This window comes from Suricata suricatta, chromosome 17 (genome assembly GCF_006229205.1).
Source record: "Suricata suricatta isolate VVHF042 chromosome 17, meerkat_22Aug2017_6uvM2_HiC, whole genome shotgun sequence".
Lineage (NCBI taxonomy): Eukaryota > Metazoa > Chordata > Mammalia > Carnivora > Herpestidae > Suricata > Suricata suricatta.
In genome coordinates this window covers 49,913,713-49,936,805 of record NC_043716.1, presented here as the reverse complement: position 1 = coordinate 49,936,805, position 23,093 = coordinate 49,913,713, and the positions used below count along the sequence as shown (strand labels likewise).

At 38.5% G+C, this 23,093-nt stretch overlaps 1 long non-coding RNA gene across 1 annotated transcript; it reads left to right on the top strand.

Annotated features, from left to right (window-relative positions):
- The first annotated feature begins 594 nt into the window (after positions 1–594).
- Positions 595–22,436, top strand: LOC115282311. The gene is made up of 3 exons (XR_003904591.1): positions 595–749; positions 5,112–5,241; positions 22,100–22,436. It is a non-coding gene; the product is annotated as an uncharacterized LOC115282311 (long non-coding RNA).
- Positions 22,437–23,093: the final 657 nt, after the last annotated feature.

Genomic DNA, 23,093 nt, shown 5'->3' with positions numbered 1-23,093 from the left:
ATTAAAGTATAGTTGACGTATAATATTATATTTCAGGTGTACAACATAGTAACTGGACAATTATATACATTATAAAATGGTTACCACAAGAAGTGGAGTTACTGTTAAAACAAATGAAACGAAGATAACTTTTGACAAAATAGATTGTTAAGCTTACTTAGGTGAAGAGTATTGTCCAGGCATTACGCCCTGGGGAAGTGTCCGTTTTTAAAGGGTTGCTGCACATTTCTTAAAATATTTCCACTAACATCTATCCCCTCAAACTCTTTCTTTGTTTCCCCCTCAAACTTTTTTTGACTGTTGTCTTTTCACTTACCTGTATCCTCACCATGGCTCATTTTGATCACATACCCTTTCATAATCTACAGCCAAAGCCTTTTCAAGTGGAGAGGTTACAAATAAAGCTAGTGTTCAGAATTTAAATCAAACTTTTCAGAATTTTACTCATTGTTTTAAAATGACTTGTACAGTAATGCATAGAGGCAGAAATTCTAATTCTAAATTCTAATTCTAAATTTTAATTCTAAATCTAGCCTCCTAGATCCTTCTCTGATGGTCCCCATTGTCTTTTTTAAAATAAAGGAGCCACTCAGATCAGATCATCTAACAGTCAAGTGAAAGAGAAAGAAATAAGACAGCCTGTAATTCACTAAAAGTTTCTGTCCTTGAATGGAGCTAGAAATCCTGATATGATCATTTTTCTATAGTGTTTAGAATGGATACTACTACCCATGGCCAGCAAAATGAAGGTACATTTCCTGTTGGTCCAAGAGGGCATTATGGGAGGGAATGACACCATTAACTGATGGTTTATTGCCTCGGGGAAATATTTGGACATCCTGTTTGCTTGATCAGCAGTTAAACCCCAGGTTGCTGTTTTGACCTTGGTTCACCCAGATTATTTCTATAAACTTGAAAACTGAAACCAAGTAAGATCACATACACAAAAGAAGTTCAAGGGAAGAAAGTCAAAGCTTTTGTTTGTCTCTGGGGTGTGAATGCTGGCCAAAGACTATACTACTGTTCCTTCTCTGGAAACAAGGTGATTTGCATTTCTCCTGGGTTTTAGCTCCTGATTAACTATGTAAATAATTTTACTCCGCAAAGCCTCCTTTTCCCTCTTGGATTTTGACCTTTGGAGCTCCGTACTAATGTTTGTGGGAACTAAATTATGAACATTAAATATTAGAAGATTGGGAAAAATGTGAAGGTCTAGAGGAAAATACCATATTGAAGTGTGATAGCCTACCATAAACATACTTTTATTAACACTTATGTTTCCGGTTGCTACACATAATTATCTTCCTACTTGATAAATGATATTATGAAAATCTTTAGAATCTGACTCCCCACAGCTCCCAGCACATAAATATGAATGATAAGAGCTATTAGCAATACTTCTTGTCAAGTTCATGTGTTGTAGTTAGACCAGACCCCCTACCCGAGAACCTCTCAGTTAAATTGGAACCATTAGTGTAGAGATCTTCATAGTTTGTAGAGCCCTTGAACATATGCATCTTGTGTGTTTGTGTTTATGTTTTGTTTTTGTGAGCACCACTGTGAGTTAGTTAGTGCTACTATCATTCTCTGCATTATGCCCATGAAGAAAATAAGGTTACACATTTGGCCACAAATAACCACCATTCTGACTTTTATAGCAAGCACTTCCTTCTACCTTCATTGTTATAAAAGACAGGAAAGAAGTTATTTATGGAGACAGAAGAGTTGTGAATGGGACAGACCATCTGGAAGCCTCTTAGAGTGGCTATTTACAAGGATGTTCAACTTAAAATAACTCATTCAGCAATATAAACTTTGTATGGTTGTCCTTATTTGCATTTTCTGTAAAATTAAAAAAATATATAATCATACTTTTTTAAAAAAGGAAGAAATTTGGCCACAATTATTCAAAGCTAGTAAGTGAACACCTTGGCGTTGGGTTCAAATTTTGGACTCCAAGGCTAGTGCTTCTCCTCATTAAATTAATGCAAGGGAGATTCTGATAACCATGAATAATTTCATTCCCTGGGAGCATTCTTACCTGGCCAGCTAGCGCATCCCACTCTGATGCATGGAACCCTGTGGACAGGGCCTTGCGACTTGTTACAAAGAGCGTTATCATTTCCTGGGACAGTCATGAAAGCTTCTAAAAAAAGAAAATAATTTTAGATATTTTTTAATCGTTCAATTGCACACAGAGACCAAAGAACAAAGTTTTATAAAGGTACCAGAAATGTAATGCTAATTAACATCTGCCAAAACTTTCCTTGGGTGTTAAAGAAAACAAAACAAGACAAAAATAATAGAATAACAAAACAAGAAGAGAAAAGTAAAAAGTGATATTAACATATCAGAATCAGCCCACCATAAAGAAAAATAATAAAGCAGCAAAGAAAGTACTGAGCTTTAGGGTCCCTAGGTTTCTTTTACACCAGTAAAGCTTGGCTAAAATAACACAAACCCTATAGCTTACTAATTTTTCAGGCCAATATTTGGATATAATTTGTGTGCTTTATAGGCCTGGAAAACCCATGAGAGGCCACAAATTGCTGACGTAACTGTCTTTGAATTTAACAAAGCCCATTACCATGTTAGTGAGGATGATGGGTGGAAAGCTTAAGGGGGTAGATTTTCTAGGCACCCAGAGGGGCTTTTCACTGCAGCTACTGAAATACTAATAAACTCCCTTAATTTTTGGCACTGACCAGGGTAGTTTTAACAGTTCATTTCTAATCACAGATAATTCTTTTTTTATTATGTTAGTTTAGATGCTGTTGTTACACACAGCAAATGTTGCTATGTACTGAAAACCAAAAACTGTATGCATGGTATCAATCCTAACAAAAGTGAAATTGTCTTCTGTAGTCTTGAGTTTAAAGGTAGGGGTGTGTGTGTGTGTGTGTGTGTGTGTGTGTATTTCAGCCTGCCCACTATACATTTTGAATAGATTTTATAATGTCTGGAATCTGAACTGAACTCTCTTGTTTCAATTACAAGAAATTAAAGCTTACTCCTTCTTTTTCCAGTAAATTTTAGTATGAATTCTGGTGCAGGGATATCCCAAACAATAACATTTCATACATTTCTCAGTCTTAGAGATTAAGGCCCATGTAGTGAGTAAGACAGGGAGTGAAAATATTTTGTTTTGTCTTAGACAAGGTAACTACTTTTGATTTTTTTTTAAGTGAGACAAAAACTGCACTTGGTGATTTGATCCTAAAAAAGTATGCTTAATTTAACTTCAGGGGACAAGAGCAGACTCTTAGACAAAGATATTCCCTACATCTTTCTTTCTCTCTTTGTAATTTGTTTGTTTGTATTGCCTAAATTAATTAGGGAGTTGGCATGTATATTTTTAATTTTTATTTTGAAATAATTTAAACTCAGAAAAATTTCAGGAGAGAAACCCTATTACTTTTAACTCAAATGCATCAGTTGTTAACATTTTACCATAAATGCTTTATCTCTATCTAATTCTTTGAGCCATTTGAGAGTGAACTACACAAATATTGCTCCTTTACCTGTACATTTTTCAGTGTGCATTTCCTAAGAATAAAGACATTTGGTTTCATAATTAAAGAACAGTGACTAAAATCCATTTTTTTTTTTACTGTTGACGCTATCTAGTTTGTTCACATTTCATCTATTACCCCAGTAAAGTCCTTATAGTAATTATTCCTAGTCCTGGATCCAATCCAGTTCAACCCAGAATTGCGTCTTCCAGTCTGTTCTTCTGTGGGATGAGCCCAGGTTTAATAGCCTTATCCTGTAGGCTTGCAGACAAAGGTAAAAAATCAAACAGCAAGACATTGGACAAGGAAAGATGGAGTCAGGAGCCAATCAGATTTCTAAATAAACATCAAACCAAAGGAACTAGACAAGATATCAGAATGAAGAAATGAGCATGTACTGGCATGTAGAGAGACTCACCATAGCATGCTGTTTGGTTTTTTTTTAAAGTACAGAATATGGTGTATGTTATGACTTTAATTTTCTAAATACCTGGGTTTTATACATATGAAAGCCCAATTATATACTCAAAAATTTTCACAATGGTTATTTTTGGCATTGGAATTATGAATGAATAGTCAGTTAATTTTGTGTTTTTTTAATGTTAAAGTGTTACAGTGTCTTTATTATCTTAAAGTTATACAATAAATAATATATGTACCTTTACTATTGAAAACTCTAAAAAAAAAGAAAATTTCGGTATGCATAGAGACAGATAGATCGATATAGACATATCCTAAATAAGAACAAAAATTACAATGGCCAGTTGAGTGATGGGAGCTGGGTCTCAGAGAGCAGCCATATGACTGGTGAAAGTACAAGTTGGCTTCTGGTGAGATTTCTAGAGGGAGAGGGGTCTGTGGACATTGCTGGGAGATTGGAAGGAACTACTGGGGATGCCACGACAGACTGAATGGGGCTCATTAAACAAGTCACTTCTCTAATGTGTTGGATGGAAGCCTAGTGATAGGTAAGCTAGCCCTTTTATAGTTACTGTTCACTACTTAGGATGTCCGTGAGCTATTTTCATAGCATAAGGTAGACCTGAGTGCCTGTGGGTCTAAAGATGAGAATTTAAAAATCTTCACTAGTCATATTTGCAAACTCTAAAACCTCACCTTAACCATGCTACCTACACAGAGTGTTCAATTGCATAGAGATTCCTTTTGGGGTGTGTTTGGAAGATAGAGATATTATGGATTTTTTTCTTCGTTGAGTAAATGTAAGTATTATATGCTTCATCATGCCCAACTTTCCATTTTTCAGGACTCTAAAATCACAGTGCTAGAAAATGAGCAGGTAAATAATTTTTCTTTTTAATTTTATTATTGATTTCTTTTTAATTGCTGGAGCTAGTGAGGCTGTGCCCTTAGCCACATTCCTACTGACATCATCTGCCAAATGACAATGTCAAAATTGTACACATTCCTCCAGATAATTTCTGGGTGCTTACTAGCTTTTAGAAAGTGGACATATAGTTTCCAAATCATTCCTGTCTAAAAGCTAGGTACTATAGCGTGTTTGTCTCCTGACATTCCATTCCTGTGTTTGAATTTTAAGCCCTCAGTGGCAGAACCTTAGCTGAATATATTTTTTTACAGATGACCGATACAGGTGATGGAGTGATGGGTAGAGCCACGGTGCCGTAGTAGTAACGATGTGCTAACAAGGTGAACAAAGACGTACCAGTGAACCTCAGGAATTTGTAAGGAGGAATCAGAGAATTCTGGAGTAAGTTCCTACACTCTACTTTATTTCTACCCTCAGGAAGCCCTTTACTGTTGTGAATGACACAAAGCATTGTGGGTAGAAGATAGGGAATGAAGTGAAAGACCTCCTAAATCCTGTCCCCCTTCCCCCACCGCGTCTGATTCTGAAAACAATTGCCCCACAAAGTGACCCTCATCATACTCTTTGTTGGTTCAGTGAGATAGAGATTCTTAGTTTCAAAACTGTGAAGAAAATGTGAGAAGACTGGTACAGAAATGGAGGGGCAGGTGTGAAGGGTGGGAGCCCTCCTTTAAGAATCTTATAGGACAGTCTGGCTGGAATTTGGCAGTTGGAGGTGCTCCATTGATGGTTTTAAGTTTCCAGCAAGGTAAAACTTCCCCTTCTTTCTTATATCTGCTAGGTCTTGAATGCCTACTATATGTCAGACACAATTCTTTTAACAACTCTTAAAAAGCACTATTATTATTCTTGCTTTTACAAATGAAGAGACTGGAGCTCAAATGTAAGTGGTTTGCACAAGATCCTGTAGCTGGTAGATGAAAGATATGCTTTCAAGCCACGCCTGTCTGACCCCGGGTTCCATGCCTTTTCCTTAAACAGACCGCTACTTAATCCACCACTGATTGCCTTTCATGTTTGCTTGCTTAAAATGAATGTAATATTTCCCATTAATTAAACAGGTGCCTGTGAACCTATCTGAATGACTAAGAAAGCAAAGTTTTTCTTTGCATATCTGACTTTTATAAATCCCTTCTTCCTATTTCTCCCACCCAATCCTCAAATGTCTAAATTCTTCGGCACATTCCATCCTTTGCGCCATCTTGTTTTCTGAGGCAAGAGGAAGAGATGCCCGGTCTCTTCAGTTTCCCTTTGTTTCTCCCAGTAAGTGTGTCTGCTTGTCCTAGCTCATTCTTACGTATGTCGATAATCTAGTTTACGCTCATATAGTGAGCCATTGGATTATGGCCTTCATTGTACATGCATAAAGTTTGCATAAAGCTGAAAGTTTCCATAGTGGTAAAAATCTAAAATTCCATGAAATGATTCTAATGGTGGGAATTCAAGCCCCCCTAGCAGGCTGTGGAAATATTATGGAGTTGATGTATATTTCTGTGCTCTGAATTAATAATACGCAGGGTTGCTCCTTCTTCTACCTCTACAATTGCCAATATTGACAGTTTCTATTAAATTCTCATATAAGTTATAGGTCAATCCATTCTAGACAGAGTCAATAATACTTTTCTATTCAACCAACTTTTTTTTCGGAGCATAAAATTGATCAACCACAGACACCTAATTTCACGTTGCCTTACTACTTTCGTCTCTAAAATGAAAGATTTAGATTTAATAATCCCAAAGTTTCCTTCTTAGTATGTAATTCTATGAAAAGAACATTTTCATGAAATAAATATAATCTGTACATTTCTGATGAATTTCAAGTTAGCTCATCAAAATGTTTTGTAAAAAGCTATTTGATACTATTGGGGCCCTATAAGTACTTCCCTTGAACCATTTTCTTGCTTTCTGTACATCAGGAAATAACATTCTGCCAAGTATAAAAGGAACTTGAGCCTCCAGAAGGGGCTGAGATTGTGTAGTCTCAAAGCTCAGATGGCTTGACTTGGCCAAATGTGTTATCCCCTCTCTGCTCTGTTATGCTGCCAGCTGGTGGGGTTAGTTCATTTTTACCCTTTAAAGTTTCCTTTTGGACTAATGAATATTTCAAAAATATTGTATTGCTTCAGAGCTGAAGCTATCGCCATGTAAATCAATTCCCACCTCCATTATATAAGTATGTGATTTTTACCCCTACAAAAATGCCATTGAGATATTATAGGTCTTATATTGGCTAATAATAGACGATGGTGGTGGTCCAGTGGAAACAACGATGGGTGGGATTTAGGGGAGAGAAATTGTCATCCTTTGGGCTGTGAAATTCATAGAAAAGCTGGAGGCTGCTGGCGAGCTGAGGATGGACCCTTTTGCTCCATTAAACATGGAATCATTAGGTAAAGTCACAGTTCCATTAGCTTTCTCTCAGAGGATCTCTCTCGAGGTAGCATCTCTTGGGAACAGAAAGGCAGGGAAGTGAAAAAGACCAGAAGCTTATCCATAAAAGAGGCCTCAGAAGGTGGGAAGTTGTCGGGACAAGGCTGGGGAACTGAGAAACCGTGGCCTTCGACTTCTCTGATATTTAAGAATTTACTGGTCCTGCGTGCGTGCTGTGTGCGTTAATAAGCAGTAAAAGAATGTGCCCGTCTGCAATAATCATTTTATAAATATTAATGCAGCGTTGAGAAATTGGGACCTGATTTTAAGTGTTACATTTTATTTGTAAGTGCGCAGTTTAATTACAACCATAAAACATTGATTAGTTAATATTTGCTGCTGTTTTGTGCCTTGAGAGCTAGACAGGTTTGTAATCAGAAGCAGCGTCTGAGGTGTGCCGTATTTAAGGCAGAGAAACAAATTGGGGGACAGTCAACTGAAGGATCATCTGAATGTTTCTGAGAATATTTTTTGTTGGGGTTGAACCTGACTTACACTAGGTCTGCAAGGTCTGACCTACTTTTGGAGTGATGTTGCCATCATTTGGGGGAGTGTGAGCCTTTTCTCTAGGAAAGAATTTGAAATAGTCAAGGTCTTGATGAAATCTGTATGTTATTTGAAAGGGATGCTTTGGACTGAATTGTTTCCCCTCTAAATTCTTATGTTGAAGCCCTAACCCCCACAGTGTGACTGAATTTGGGGAGAAGGCTATGATCAGGCAGTTAAGGTTAAAAGAGGTCATAAGGGTGGGTCTCATTCAGTTTGTTCAGATGAGTGTCCTTAAAAGAAGAGAGAGCTCTTTTCTCATGCCTGCCCCAAGGTAGGGCCATGTGAGGACACAGTGAAAGGGCGGTGACCCGCAGCCCAAAGAGAGAGGCGTCAGCAGACAAAGACTCTGCTGTCACTTTGATCTCAGACTTTCCAGCCTCTACGGTTGTGAGAAAAAATATTACAAGTGCTTAAGCCCCCTAGTCTATGGTATTTATTATAGCAACTCAAGTGGAGTAAGAAACGCGAATCTTGGGAGATGAGTGGAGAACAATTAGAGGTAAAGCAAAGCTACCTGGTTGTAGCAGGTGTGACGCTGGGGACGTGAGCCATCGTAGAATGGAAGGTTAACCAGAGGGACTTGACTTGGGGATGTGTTAAGCTAGAATTTGATCCATGCTGAGATAGATCCAGGAAGTCAAGCAACTGAAAACAGGAGGTGTGCTGAGAAAGGGAGATGTGGACATGGTTCTAGAGAGAGGGGAGAAGGACCCAAAGATGAGGCAATGGCAGACTCTCTAAGTAAAGGAACAAGCTTGGTGAATTGTAACCCCCAAACCTTTTTATCTCTGCCCGGTGTTTTTCTTCAGTGGACGCGGATAATCTGAGGCTGTAGAAACTCCATGTATGCAGAGACCAGTGGTGTAAAAGACCACCCCTGACAGTGATAGTAGCAGAGGTGCCGGGGTGGGGCCCCTGAGTGTCCGAAAACGTGGGAAATGACTAAGTGAATGTTGACACGGATGTTCATGTCTTCAAGAACCCAATTAAACGTCCTGTTGTTTTTTGTTTGTTGATGACATATAACTTAAGAAATTTTAATATAATATGAATGTGTTAAGTAAGATCAAAATTATTTTTTAAAGGGCACACACACACACACACGCACACAAAGTATGAAAATACGTAGTTGCCTCTGGATGTTGGGATTATTCTAATTTTAGGTTTTGGTCTTTTTGAAATATATTTTTTAGAATAAATACATCTTACTTTAATATCAGAAAGAAATCCTACTATTAAAAAAGGACAATTGCGTAGGATAAAGAGTAAGCCAGTAGAAAGGTCACCTTACAAGACCTTACCGCTGCTTCTTTTGGGTTCTCCGGATAGTTTTTGAGTTCAGTGTATACATAGCAGAGTGAGGCTACAAGAAAGGCATGCTCTGGTACCACTCCCCTCAGGGAAAATTGGACGGTGTAACCTTCTGCTTCATGGGCTCTTCATTCTACAAGTGAGGCATCTGACTGCTTCTCAGCATGAACAAATAGGACAGAGTAAGAAATAGGACAAGGCAATGAACGCAGTGTAAGCCGATCTGGCAGGCGAAGCAGACGTCACCTCCCGTATTCATATTCCTTACGGCCCTGGTCCTGTCAGGGCAATGGTTATAGTCTTCCTTTCAGAAAGGTCTCATTCCTGATAAATCTTTAAGAAAACAGGAGAGATGCCTTTTGTCTTTGTAACTTGTATTTTTTTTAAGTTTACTTTGAGAGAGAAAGGGAAAGAGACAGAGAGAGAAGGGAGAGAGAGACTCCCAAGCAGGGTCCGCACTGCCAATGCAGAAGCTGACATGGGGCTTGACCTCATGAACCGTTAGATCCTGATCTGAGCTGAGATCAAGAGCTGGACACCTAACTGACTGAGCCACTGATGCAGCCCGTAGTTGGTATTCTTTTTGTGAAATGTAAGAGTGGGCAAGAAATGGATGCCAGGGTTAGGAGCCGTTGTGAGGGTGAGCAGCCAAGGTGGTGGGGTATATCAGAATCAAAAAGGGGGCAATAACATGGATTACAAATGGATATGCTACGTTAAGTTTAGCAACTGACTTACTTAAAAAATCCCCAAATAGGGGCGCCTGGGTGGCTCAGTCGGTTAAGCCTCCGACTTCGGCTCAGGTCAGATCTCACGTTCGTGGGTTCGAGCCCTGCGTCGGGCTCTGTGCTGACAGCTAGCTCAGAGCCTGGAGCCTGCTTCCGGTTCTGTGTCTCCCTCTCTCTGCCCCTCCCCCTCTCATGCTCTGTCTCTCTCTGTATCAAAAATAAATAAAACATTAAAAATTAAAAAAAAAACCCCAAATAAATACCACTTTGTACAACTAGTGATTATATGAAAAGCAGCTTTATCCTCTGCATGAAATATAAGAACCCTGTCTAACGTAACCTCAGCTCGTTTTGAAAACACTTGTGTTGTGTTATTTGTGACAAGATAACAGCTCTCTGACAATAGCTAGGTCAGGCACGCATTATTCATCTGTGACATAAACTGATAAGTTTATGGAACTGTTTAATTTAAAATTAAACTTTATCCAACGATCATGGCCATCTGTTCAGGAGAAATAATGCTTCCTGTGGTCAGGCTTAGCAAAAATAGAAATATCTGCCTTGAACCAGAAGGTGAAAGTCCTTGTAATCACAGGTCCTGTGTTCAGAGAGATGCTCTGTCCCATACACAGGCGTTCAGAATGTCCTAACAGGATTGTAGCCGAGAAAATAGTTTAGACTTTAGCCTTTGGAAATGTTTAGTTTCATAACATAACATTTAACAGATATGGGAAGTTGGGTATGTATGGAAGGGACAGAAACAAAGGTGTGTCTTCTTTTAAAGTGTTTTATACTGTGGTCCAATTTAAATGAAAAGAATATATGAAGAAGCAGGACAGCCAAATTTCAAAAAATCTGCATCAGAAAAAGCCCTGCATACTAGGGAGATAAGTATGTAAGATTTGCTTTGCTAATCATCTTTTTCCCCCTTCTCTCGAATGGCTTTAGAATTTTTTTCTTCAGCTTAGCGCAGGGACTATATGTACAGTAACACCAACCTTTTAACAGCTGCAGTCCCCCCTTTTGCTGTCGTAATTATGGTCTCATTAGGATTCCAATAAAAAGTCAAGAAAACCCTTTTTTTTTAATTTAAGGAAAACAGAAGTGCCCACAGTGTCTCTCTCCCAACATGCTATGCTTTTAAAATATTTGCATTTGAAATTCCTCATTACAAATATTCTCAAACCAAAGGTAAATATAACACTTAGATTACTCCCAGAAGAACATTCCTTCTGCTATTAATACCCTGAATTCAAATCAGAATTTTTGCAAGTCTGTATAATTTTACTGTATGTACTTTATCCTGCAGTTTGGCCGGCTGTAAGTGTTAGGAAACTAGATGCATCAGAAATGAGTAGAAAGGGGCATCTCTTGCCTGAGTTAATGCTTTTTCTCCTCCTCTTCCTCCTCCTCCTCTCCTTCCTCCTCCATCCTTTTTGGTTTGGCTTTCCATTTCGTAAAACAGCCTATTTACAATACCTAAGTCACAAGGATAGAGTCCTTACTTGGAGAAGAACAAAGGTTTCTCTTCAAGAGAACATTAGGCACATAGATATTCCACCTTTTAGTAGATCATTAGACTAGAATATAGAAAAGCGAAAGTATGTCTTCAGCACTCCCTTCTCTTTTTATGTGTCCCTCCTCTCATTTGGTGTGTATGCCCTTCCTTCATCTCAGCGACCAGTGCTAAGTTGTGCTCTAGAGGGTTTTAAATGTCCTGCTCTGGAGTCAGCACCTCCCCATGCTCCCCACAGTCAGAGCCTTCCTTCCTAAATTACAGATCAGATTGTTTGCTTGCTGACCCATTACCTGGACTGTTCTGTGTTCTGGTTTGTTTTCCCCCTAGGATTTATACATGGAACTAATTCAAGCTAAGGTATTATAAGCGATATTTTAAAAGTGGCCTATAATCCCTCCACCAAGAACAGGGCAAAATAAAGTAATTTAAGGGCTCATTACAGGGAGGATAATAAAACCTTTAGGACCCACATTTCATACTTCCTTGGTGGCTTTATGTGCTCCCTCTGAAGAAGGCCACCCCTGAAGCACACCCACAGCACTACGTTAGATATAAAAGGGATGTAGTAACGAAGAGAACGGTGGTGGTATTTTCCAGAGCAGTTTCCACTGCAAGCATGGGAGCAAAAGCAAGATGGCAGAAACTGTGAGAATAAATGAAAGTGAGGAAGTGGCATCAGTAAAAGTGGACAGTCGTTTTTGAGAAGAGTTGGCTAAGAAAGACGGGGAAAGTGTTTTATTTTGTTGTGTTTCTTCAACAATGGATGATTTTTGAAGGGAGTTGCCCTGGAAAAGGGTAAGAAGTTTGTAGAGAAAGAGATAGAAGGAAACAGAAGGAAAAATAATTGAGGAAAAACAATTCCTGGGATTCCAGAGGAGGAAGGAAGGGTCAAGGGTCAGAGTCTGCTGGAGACAGGACCAGGGGACAGCAGGACGGTACCTCCCCCAGAGAGGAAGGGAGATGTGAGGCCAGGATGGGTATAAAGATGAGACATTGGCTCCAAATGCAGACCACAAGGAGTTCTTACTTAACAGATCGTATTTTTTTTCTGAAACAAAAGTGGGTTATCATCTTCTAGGATGAAGGAGTATGAATAGAGTGGGAGAGGGGTGGGATAAGGAATTTCGACGACTGGAAATGTTTGAAGTAATCACTGTAGGACATGAAGAAGAATAAGTTTCCTGGAATATATTTCCAGAAGTGGGATTACTGAGTTAAATACAAGATATTTCATGTTTTTTTTTTTAAATAGCATTGCTCATTTTGCCTCCTAAAAAAGGTTTGACATTTGTACAATATCGGGCATTAGAACAAGATGAAATTCCCTGAGCTGGTCCTGCATGATGTTTCCCCCTTTTTAAAAAATTTTTAATGTTGTTTATTTTGAGAGAGAGAGCAACAGAGTGAGAGAGCGAGAGAGCAGGAGCACATAGGGGAGGGTCAGAGAGAGAGGGAGACACAGAATCCGAATCAGGCTCCAGGCTCTGAGCTGTCAGCACAGAGCCCAACACAGGGCTTGAACTCACAAACCACAAGATCATGACCTGAGCTGAAGCTGGACACTTAACCAACTGAGCCACTCAGGTGCCCCTGTCATATTATTTTTTAATACGGCTGTCATTGAGAAGCTTGATTATGTCTCATTACATGATAAATATACTTTAGTTTCAGAAATGTATTATACTTATTTACATAAAATTGTAGCACAGTACTTACTGTTAACATTATTCCTAGATGCTTTAGGGTGATTTTTTTCAATGCTTTTATGAATGAAATATTTATGTGTTCTACTTAATGGTTATTGATCAAGATTTACATAAGGTATCCATCTGAGTTACTGATTAATTCTAATATATTTTTAGTAGATCCTCTTGGAATTTCGAATAAAATCAACACATCATCTGAAAATAATGTTAACAGTTTTTTGATTTTTTTTTTTGCAATATGTATGGCTTGCATTTGTATTTCATGTCGTATTTCATTGCCCAGTACTTCCAAAATGAAGCTGGCTCTTTGATACTAGTTGGCCCTTTGAATTTACCTGTCCTGTTGACTTGATGCTCTTTATTGGCTTGTGATAGAAATTCTTTATCATATTAAGTAGTATTTCTACATTTTTGCTTTTAAGAGTTTTCATCTGGAATAAGTATTAAATGTGATCAAATACCTTTACATCTTCTATTTGGCTAATCAGGGGGATTGTGGTTGTTGATATTTGGGATGTATTATATTAATATGTTTCATAATGTCAAACAATTATTTAATTCCTTGGTTATGTTTTTCACTCTTGAACTAGTTATTTTGGCATGATATCTGAAAGAACTGAGTATAAACATAGAGGCAGAGAGAGTGAAATATGTAACATTGATTTCGTTGACTACCAAAGCTGAATGTATATTCAAAGGCAGACCAGAGCAGAAGTTAAATAACTAGCTGATAAATTTGATCAATATTGACAAATAAACTTGGCCATTCAGCCTCAACATATGTTTTTTTTTTTTTAAGAGCATACTTTGGCCTAAGATCTTATTTTTTACATGACTTTATTTGAGAGAGAGAGGAAGAGAGAGAGCAACCGAGAGTGCATGAGTGGGGGAAAGGGGCAGAGAGAGAGGGGCAGAGAATCCTAAACAGAGACACACAGTGCATGGGGCTTGATGCAGGGCTCGATCTCGGGAATTGTGAGATCATGACCAGATCCAAAGTCAAGAGTCAGATTCATAACTGATTGAGCCACCCAGGCACCCCTGGCTTAAGTTCTTAAGCTAATTTCAACTTACCTTGTTTCAATATTACCCTTGATATTAAGACAGTGAGAGCTGGAAGGTAATTAATTCCTTTTTTGTTACATTGTCCTCTGAACAAAAGTGAAATTTGGCATCTTGAAAAGAATTTAAAATCTCTAAAGTCATCATGTTATGCAAGCATGGCCCTTAGGAAGTAGACCAGTGATCTACCTTGAAAGAATTATCATAGAGCATTTATGTGACTGAGGTTTCAAGTATGTTATGAAGTGAATAGTATCAACTATTTTGTTTTTATAACTTTGATGAATTATTTTGACTAACTATAGTAAATTAATTTTAAGTTAATTAAAATATAAAAAGAAAAAAGAAAATAAAAATCACTTCTAATCCCCATACCTGAAAATAGCTAGTCTTTATTTTTTTTCCTCCTCTTTCCTCCTATTGAGATCACACTATGCAGTTCTGGTACTTTACAGTTTTCACATAGTATTTCACTTAACATTTAATAACCCATTTACTAAAGAATTAATATTTTAAGGCAATGATGGACCATAATTTACTTATAGCTGGTGTTAGATACTTAAATGTTTCATAATTTGCTGTGGAGAATACCTTGATATGCAAATTGTTGTCTAGAGTTTGACTGATTCAATTTAATAGATTACACACTAATACATTACTAATAGGATAAAGTGCCTTAGAATGATTAAAATATTTAAACTTTAAAAAATGTGTACATTAAGTAAATCATCTATTCACTCTAACACTTTCCTGTGCTTGTTTTAAAACCTCTGCTATTTTGTATAAAAGGAAACAGATACCAACAATTTTAATGAATTTGAATGCCCTTTAACTATATATATTTATCTATCTATCTCTGAACTGTATGCATGAGTTAGATATACAGAGAATATGTATTAGTAAAACAAAAATAAAATGAATATTGTTTCTATTACTTTAGGGAACAATTTAAATTTTTATTGAGGAGTATTCAATTAGGGTTAATATAGGACAAAATATTCCCCACATCTCTAACCCAGACCACACACACACATGCACGCACACACACAGGGTGATTGTAAGATCCTCAGCGAAGTCTATTTAGACTATAACTTTAACCTTTAGTAAACCTCCCAATTGTCAAAACTGAAAGATGGTATAGTTACTAGTATGGAATTAAATATCTACAATCAATAATTGAATTTAACAAGGTCATTGGATATAACATCACTACAAAAAAAATTGTGTTTGCATACATCAGCAGCACAAAATTAAACATTTTAATTTAAAAAAGTAGCATTTATATTAGTAGCAAAAAACACATTTGATACTTAGGAATAAATTTAGTGAAAATGAGGAAATATTACAGAAAACAGTATAAATCATTGGGTAAAAATGAATATTTAAACACATTTATGATATAAAAATTATAATAAAAAGATATCAACTTTTCTCAGAGTGATTTGTAGATTCAGTACAGTTCCATTAAAAATTCCAGTACATTTTGGGGCACTTGGGTGGCTCAGTTGAGTATCTGACTTTGGCTCAGGTTATGATCTTACAGTTCATGAGTTCAAGCCCTGCATCGGGCTTTCTGCTATCAGTGCAGAGCCTGCTTTGGATCCTCTGTTCCCTTCTCTTTCTGCCCCTTCCCCCTCCCCACACTCTCTTTCTCTCTATTTCAAAAATAAATAAAACATTTAAAAAAGTTACGGTACATTTTGATTGTGGGAACTAACAGGGTGATTCTAAATTTATTTAGAAGTGAGGAAGCTCAGGAATGTTCCCCAAAACTTGAAAAGGTTCAAAGTTGGAGATGATACACTGCAGAGCATCAAAACTTAATTTAAAATTACATGATTTTTAAAAATGTGGTATTGATAGAAGGAAAATAAGCTAATTGAGTAGAACAGAGAGTGAGAAATAAATGCATCCGTCTGTAAATATTTGATTTTTGACAAAGGTAGCATTGCCGATCAATAAGTGATGTTTGGTCAATGGACAATGCCTATGAAAAAGAAAATACATATTGCACCCTGCATTAGTTACTGGCAGAAGAAAGCGGTACTCTAACTGATAGAGAAAAGTATACTATAACTATGTGGATAAGAAAGACTTCTTTTATAGGAAACAAAAAACGTTATTGACCATAGATGAAAAGATTGATATATTAATGGTATTCAAATACGGAACTTCTGTTCATAAAAAGACAATAGTAAGCCACAGACTGGGAGAAAATATTCACAATGTATAAAACTTAGAGAGTGTTTGATTGTATAATGTGTGGATTTCTAAAGGTCAATAGATAAAAGAAAGGCAACCTAATACAAATATAGGCCAGGGACTTGAATAGTTGTTTTGAAAGACTGGCATCCAAATAGTCAATGAAAACAGGTAAAGAGGTTCAGTTTCATTGTTCATCAGGAAATGCAAATTAAAACCCCAATGTGACACCGCCATACAACCACAAGAATGGCTTAAATTAAGATTGGAATAAATTAAGAATGAGATTTTACGAAGATGTGGAACAGCTTTAACTCTCTTCTGTTGTTGGGAGTTAAACTGGTACAATAACTTTGAGAAACTGTTTGTCATTACTTACTACAACTGAACCTATGTATACCACAGAACCCAGTTTCATTCCTAGATATAGACTTAGTAGAAATGCTCACCAATGTATAGCAAACATATGCCCAAGAGTGTTATTAGCACCACCATTCATAATGGCCCCAATGGAAACCGTCTAAATGGTGACTGGATGGGTACCTGGTGATACACTCATCCTGTGTATACAGAACACCGCTACCCATAAAATGGTGGATCTCACAAACCTAATGTTGGATGAAAGGAATCAGACACAAAAAGTACACACTGTATGTTTCCATTCATACAACGTTAAAAAGCAGGCAAAATATAAATAGGTAGAAGTCAGGAAAATTATCTTTTATGGGGATGGGGTTACAATGGGGCCTTCTGGATGACTGGTAATAATCTTGTTCCACACGAGTTGATGTATTCATTTTGTGAAAAATATCACTGTGTACTTACTATTGGTACACTTCTCTGAATGTAACTTAGACTAAAAAAATTTTTTTGTGTGGGGTACCTGGCTGGCTCAGTTGGTGAAGTGTCTTACTCTTCATTTTGGCTCGAGTCACAATGACAGTTGTGAGATCAAGCCCTGTGTCGGGCTCGCTGAAGATTCTCTCTCTCCCTCTCTCTCTCTGCTCCCCCCTTAAAATATGTGTTTATAAAATAAAACATGTAGAAACCACTTCTAGGTCTTGTGGCAGGTATGATAGTGTGAGTAGTACACATATTGGCTTTCCAGGAACTTCTAAAGCTTGAGAGAGATGGACAAATGCATGATAAGCAGTATTCAGGGTAGAAAGAAGAAACTATGCTATAAAATCAAAGAAGAGGAAAATAGTTCCAAAAAGAAGCTCAGGTAGGTTAGGTAGATAGGTAGGTACGTAGGTAGGTAGGTAGATGAATAGATGAATAGATTGATGGGTAGATAAGAATATTATTCAGCCCCGAGAAAGAAGGAAATCCTGACATTTGCAACAACATGGGTGAACCTTGAGGATATTATGCTAAGTGAGATAAGTCAGAGAAAGGCAAATACTGTTTGATCTCACTTATATGTGGATACAATATGTAATTGTATCAAATCAACACATATACCCTTAAACTTACATAATATGTCAAATATATTTCAATTTAAGAAACTCAGGTTACTCTTCTTAGAAGCAGCAACTTTTGAGCTGAATCTAGAGACAGGTATGCATTTTACAAAAGAAAGAAGAGGAACATTCCTTCCAAAGTAAATAGTATGATCAAATAATAAAAGGCATAGAAATTCTGGGCATATTGGAGAATGTCAAGATATCCACTGTTCACTCAAGATAGAATTCATATCAGACCAGACAGAGGAAACTGGAAAGAAGTTTGAGTGTAGATCCCATCACATCCAGGATATAACCGTAGAAAACTGAGCATCAGTCCAAGGCAGGATAGTGTGAGCCCCGAGGCAGAAACCAACCTTAGAAGCCACTGGGCTTTCACCCATGGGGAAAAGGAAAATCTTCCCATAGCTAATGCTAGTGGTTAAGCCTGTGGATTTGAGGGTCCAATAGTTCCAGTTTTAACCCAGTTCTGTTTCTTACTAGCTTTGTAACTTTTTCTAAGTAATTTACTCTGGGTTTCCACCTTTGGAATTTGATAACAGTAATAGTGTGCCTCAGAGGTAAACCTCTGTCAGAGGGTTGTTATGAGGTTTAAGCAAATTAATGTAAACACTTAGAATCTTTCTCTCTCTCTCTCTCTCCCTTTCTCTCTGCCCCTCCGTGGCTCATGCTGTCTCTGTCTCTCTCAAATAAAACTTAAAAAAATGTATAAAAAAGATTTATCTTTAAAAAAAGTATTTTTTTTTAAAGTTTATCCATTTTGAGAGAGACAGAGACAGAGGAAAAACATGAGTTGGGGAGAGGCAGAGAGAAAGAGGGTGAGAAACCCCAAGCAGGTTCTGGGCGCTGCCAGTGCGGAGCCCAATGCTGGGCTCGAATCCATTAATCGCCAGATCATGACCTAAGCCCAAACCAAGAGTCCAGACAACACACAACCGACTGAGCCACCCAGTTGCCCCAACACGTGGAATCATAAGTGGCAGATGGTAAGTATTTAAGTAATGTTATAATCCTATTCAATAATTGTTACTGCCATTACTGATATTTTCAAAGAAACAATCCCCAAGGCTGGGGTAGGTATGCCAATTTTAACCCTAGGCAGTCTTTTCCAAATATAGCTTTTGGGGCACTCAGAGAATGTTGACTGGATTTTGAAACAAATGTTAGACATTTGTAAGCAAGTTTTCCCTGGGGAGCTACCTTTGATGCGCTAAAGTAGAAGTATATGGACGGTCTAATCAATTAGCAAAATTGAATGATTAGCTATATCTATCTGCCTGTGTTTTTTTTTTTTTTAAACATGCAACTTAATGTCATGGGTAATTGACAGAAAAAAATATTTATTTTCCCCCCACATGTTTCCATCTAGGAAATTCTATTTTACAGTGGCACTTTTGTTTTTATTTATATATCAAATTATCCCTGAGAAAGAGAAATATGTATTCCAGAGTGTCATTAATTGAGGAACATTTTGCAGAATTTGAACAATTTGAAGAATTGAAGAAACAGTCTTCCTCAAGGGGAGATTCTTGCAAATAATATCTTTTTGGTACTGTTACAAAGGATGTTTCCCTGGGCAGTAAGAGTTTCTTAAAAGCAGTTTATATGGAAGACAAGCATTTACAGAAAACTAAATCATGTTACTGTGGAGGAAATGTTTACCTGGTGAGGGCGGCTTGCAGGCCTTCCTGTATGTACATATGAAGTTTAAGTTTATTTATTTTGAGAGACAAACAGCATGAGTGGGGGAGGGGCAGAGAGAGAGGGAGAGAGAAAGAATCCCAAGCAGGCTCTGCACTATCAGTGTAGAGCCTGATGCAGGGCTTGAACTCAAGAACCATGAGATCATGACCAAGCTGAAACCAAGAGTTGGACACTCAACCGACTGACTCACTCAGGCACCCCATATATTTTTAAATAATAATACTAGGGCTCCTGGGTGGCTCAGTCAGTTAAGCGTCTGACTTCAGCTCAGGTCATGATCTCATAGTTTGTGGGTTCAAGCCCCGCATCAGGCTCTGTGCTGACAGCTAGGTCATGCCTGGATCCTGTCTTTGGATTCTGCGTCTACCTCTCTCTCTGACCTTCCCCTACTCATGCTGTCTCTTTCTCTCTCAATAATAAATAATAATAATAATAAACATTAAAAAAATAAATAATAATACTGCAAACAATGAGATCTCCAGGTGTAAGTTGCTCTGGATGAGACTCTTTAGTGTCTTTGAGACTGTGCCCCAAACCAGGAGTTCACAGTCTTGATTACAAACTGGAATTTCCCGGGAGAAATGATAAGCAACAGTAATAATAAAGCCCCAAAATAGGTTTCTTAGGTCTCACCCTCAGAGATCTCAGTGGTCGTGGGGTGGCCCGGGGATGAGGAGTTTTAGATCCTCAGGTGATCCTAATGCATCTCCTGGATCTGGAGGCACTACACTAATCCGTGGGATAAATAATTGCTTCCCTGGTGGGTGCTCTGAAAAGCTAACACAGCTTTTCCAATGTAGCTTGTGCAGAGAAGCTTCAGAACCGTTGGGTCAGTTATGGGTAACAGGAAACGTGAACAGCAGTGACCTAGGCTCAGAAGACAGATGTTCATGCACACGGAGTGCTGACCTAGGACTTGGGCACCTACTCCAGATCCTGGGTTTGCAGGATTGCAGTGGCCTTGCGGGAGGTGTTCAGCTTCTCTCCTATGCAGTCTGTTGACGTCTTTCTTAAAAAACAAATAGATAAAGCCTATGTGGAGATAAACATTGAGGTTCTGAAAAGCAAGAGATCCGGATTAAGAACCCAAGCTCAGCCAGTCCTGGGGTTGCCCAAAGCTCTTGCTGACCTTGATGGGATCTCTTTCTTGGGGAGAGTTGTCATGGTTTTCCAAAGGGATCTAGCACAAAAGCCTCCCCATATTTAATTTTGTTTTTCAAACAGCTAAGACTCAGTGTTAAGCAAAAGACGATTGGTGCGTCCAAGTCTGTGGACAACAAAGCTGGAATTGCCCTAGGAAGTCTACAGAATGATCTGGAGGCTTTAGGGGTATAAATCTGACTTTAATTAACTTATGAGGCCTTATTGTCAGCCTTTATTCAGCCCAAAGGCCCACTGATTTTCTCCTTTGATCTTCTGCACCAAAAGACTGGCCCAAGTCAAATACTTTCCACGGGAGTATTACTATGTCTTGCAAATGGTTTTCAAAAATCGTCAGGTCCAAAGATTCCATCTGTCCTGCGAAATTCACATGGAGTAAACCATATTTATTATTAATGCTTTTGCCGCCATCTTTTCCTCAGTTACTTTCAAACCCTGAGATGCCAACTCCACCCGCACCGTGTCACTTTGCCAAAATGACACACGCCCAAATCCACCTGCGGAAATGAGGCTGTCGCATGGCGTAACTGACTCAGGGCAGTAACCACAACCGCCACCACGAACCCTACGAGGGTATGGAAGCGGAAAAGGCTTCATTTGTGTTTCATTTCCATGAGACCCATCTGATGCTTTTGTTTTTCGTCGTTGATTTTATAACGTGGCTTATCTCCACTGTTTACAAAATTTTAGCAGCTTCTAAAATTGATACAGATTTTGTCTTACCTCATTGAAAATTTTAAAGTGAAGAAAATTAAAATTGAAGACAAGAATGAAGTAGCTGGGGATTTTAGCTGGGGAATAAATAGCATGTGGAAATTTCCTGCCAGACTCTTAGGAAGTGGTACATGGCAGAGAGGGGGCCACAGGCCAGTCTTCAAAACTGAGGCATCGCGACTGGTGGAGAGACGGAGGGAGCCGCTGGGGTTTGGGCCATAACCCTTCGGAAGCTAGATGTGTGACACTGGGCAATATTCACCCTTATTATTGTTTAAAAATTTTTTTTAAGTTTTATTTATTTATTTTGAGAGAGAGAGAAAAAGAGAAGAGAGAAAGAGACTCAGGGGAGGGGCTGAAAGAGGGAGAGGCAGAGAATCCCAAGCTGACTCCGCACATGGGATGCAAACTCACAGACCGTGAGATCATGATCTGAGCTGAAATCAGGAGGCAGAAGCATAACTGACGGAGCTTCCCCGGCACCCCATACTTCACCTTTCTGAATCCCGTTTCTTTTTTATAAGGTAAAGTAATCATACCTAGTCATCAGGATTGTTGAAAAACTGGCTGTAGCCAACCGTTACGAAGCATTGCTGTTGCCATGCGCTATTTTGTGTGCCCTATAACAATTAATTCATTAATTCTCAAAGAGCACTGGGAGATAGTCTTATAAACTCTGTTTTATAGGTGCGGAAACTGAGGCGCAAGGAGATTAAACAAAATCAAATGATCCAGCATTTTGTGGCAGAACCAGGATCCAAATCTACGTCTCTGACTCCAGAGACCTCAGTACACTTCCGAGCACTGGTCGACAATGTTATTAATATGGACTCCGGCTTGCACACCCTTTCTGGTTACCTCAGACTTCCATACTTATTTGTCCCTCTTATTATACACACATATCCCTGCTGATAAAAAAAAAATATTGGCTTCAAAGTATATTTGCTTTAAGCAAGAGGAATAAGAAAAACATTCTGGCAACTTGCCTTTCCTTTTATATTGCAAATTTACAAAATAAAAGGAATCCAACTCAACGGCTTGGTTTCCCACTTTTTTTTTTTTAAACTGATCTGCAGGTCCTGGCTGGCTAGAAGCTTTCAAAATGACTATGTTTCCGTTCAGTGCGGTCTCGTAGCATGCAGAAGAATTTCAGAGATTTTCAGTTGGAATAGTGGTGGCGGGGCAACCGCACATTCTTAAAGTGTTGCAGATGAACTTTTGCCCCCTTAATCATGGGGCAAACACAGAGATCTCAGTGGACTCGCCTCCTTGGCCCCCAGCTCGGCTGGCCATGCCCGGCTTTGCTGCGGGGCTGGACTGCCGGAGACATTTCCCATCATGGTGTAACCTCTAAGACCTTGCAGAGATTGACACGTCTCTAAGAACGTGCCAAGCATATCTAGAGCAATGGTTTTCAACCAAGGAAGACTCCCACCTACAGCCACACACATTCAACAATGTCGAGATGCTTTGGGTTGTCACAACTGTGGACTGCACTGCTAAACATCCTGGAGTCCACAAGGCAACCTTTGGCAGTAAAGGATGATGCAGGCCAAAATGTCATTAGTCCCGCTGTTATGGAAGCTTGATCTAAAATACCTGTACCTTCATTGAAAGTCACTTCCTGGGAAAGGACCACTGATGCAGAGTAGGTATCTCTACAAGGATCTCTTACAGTGCA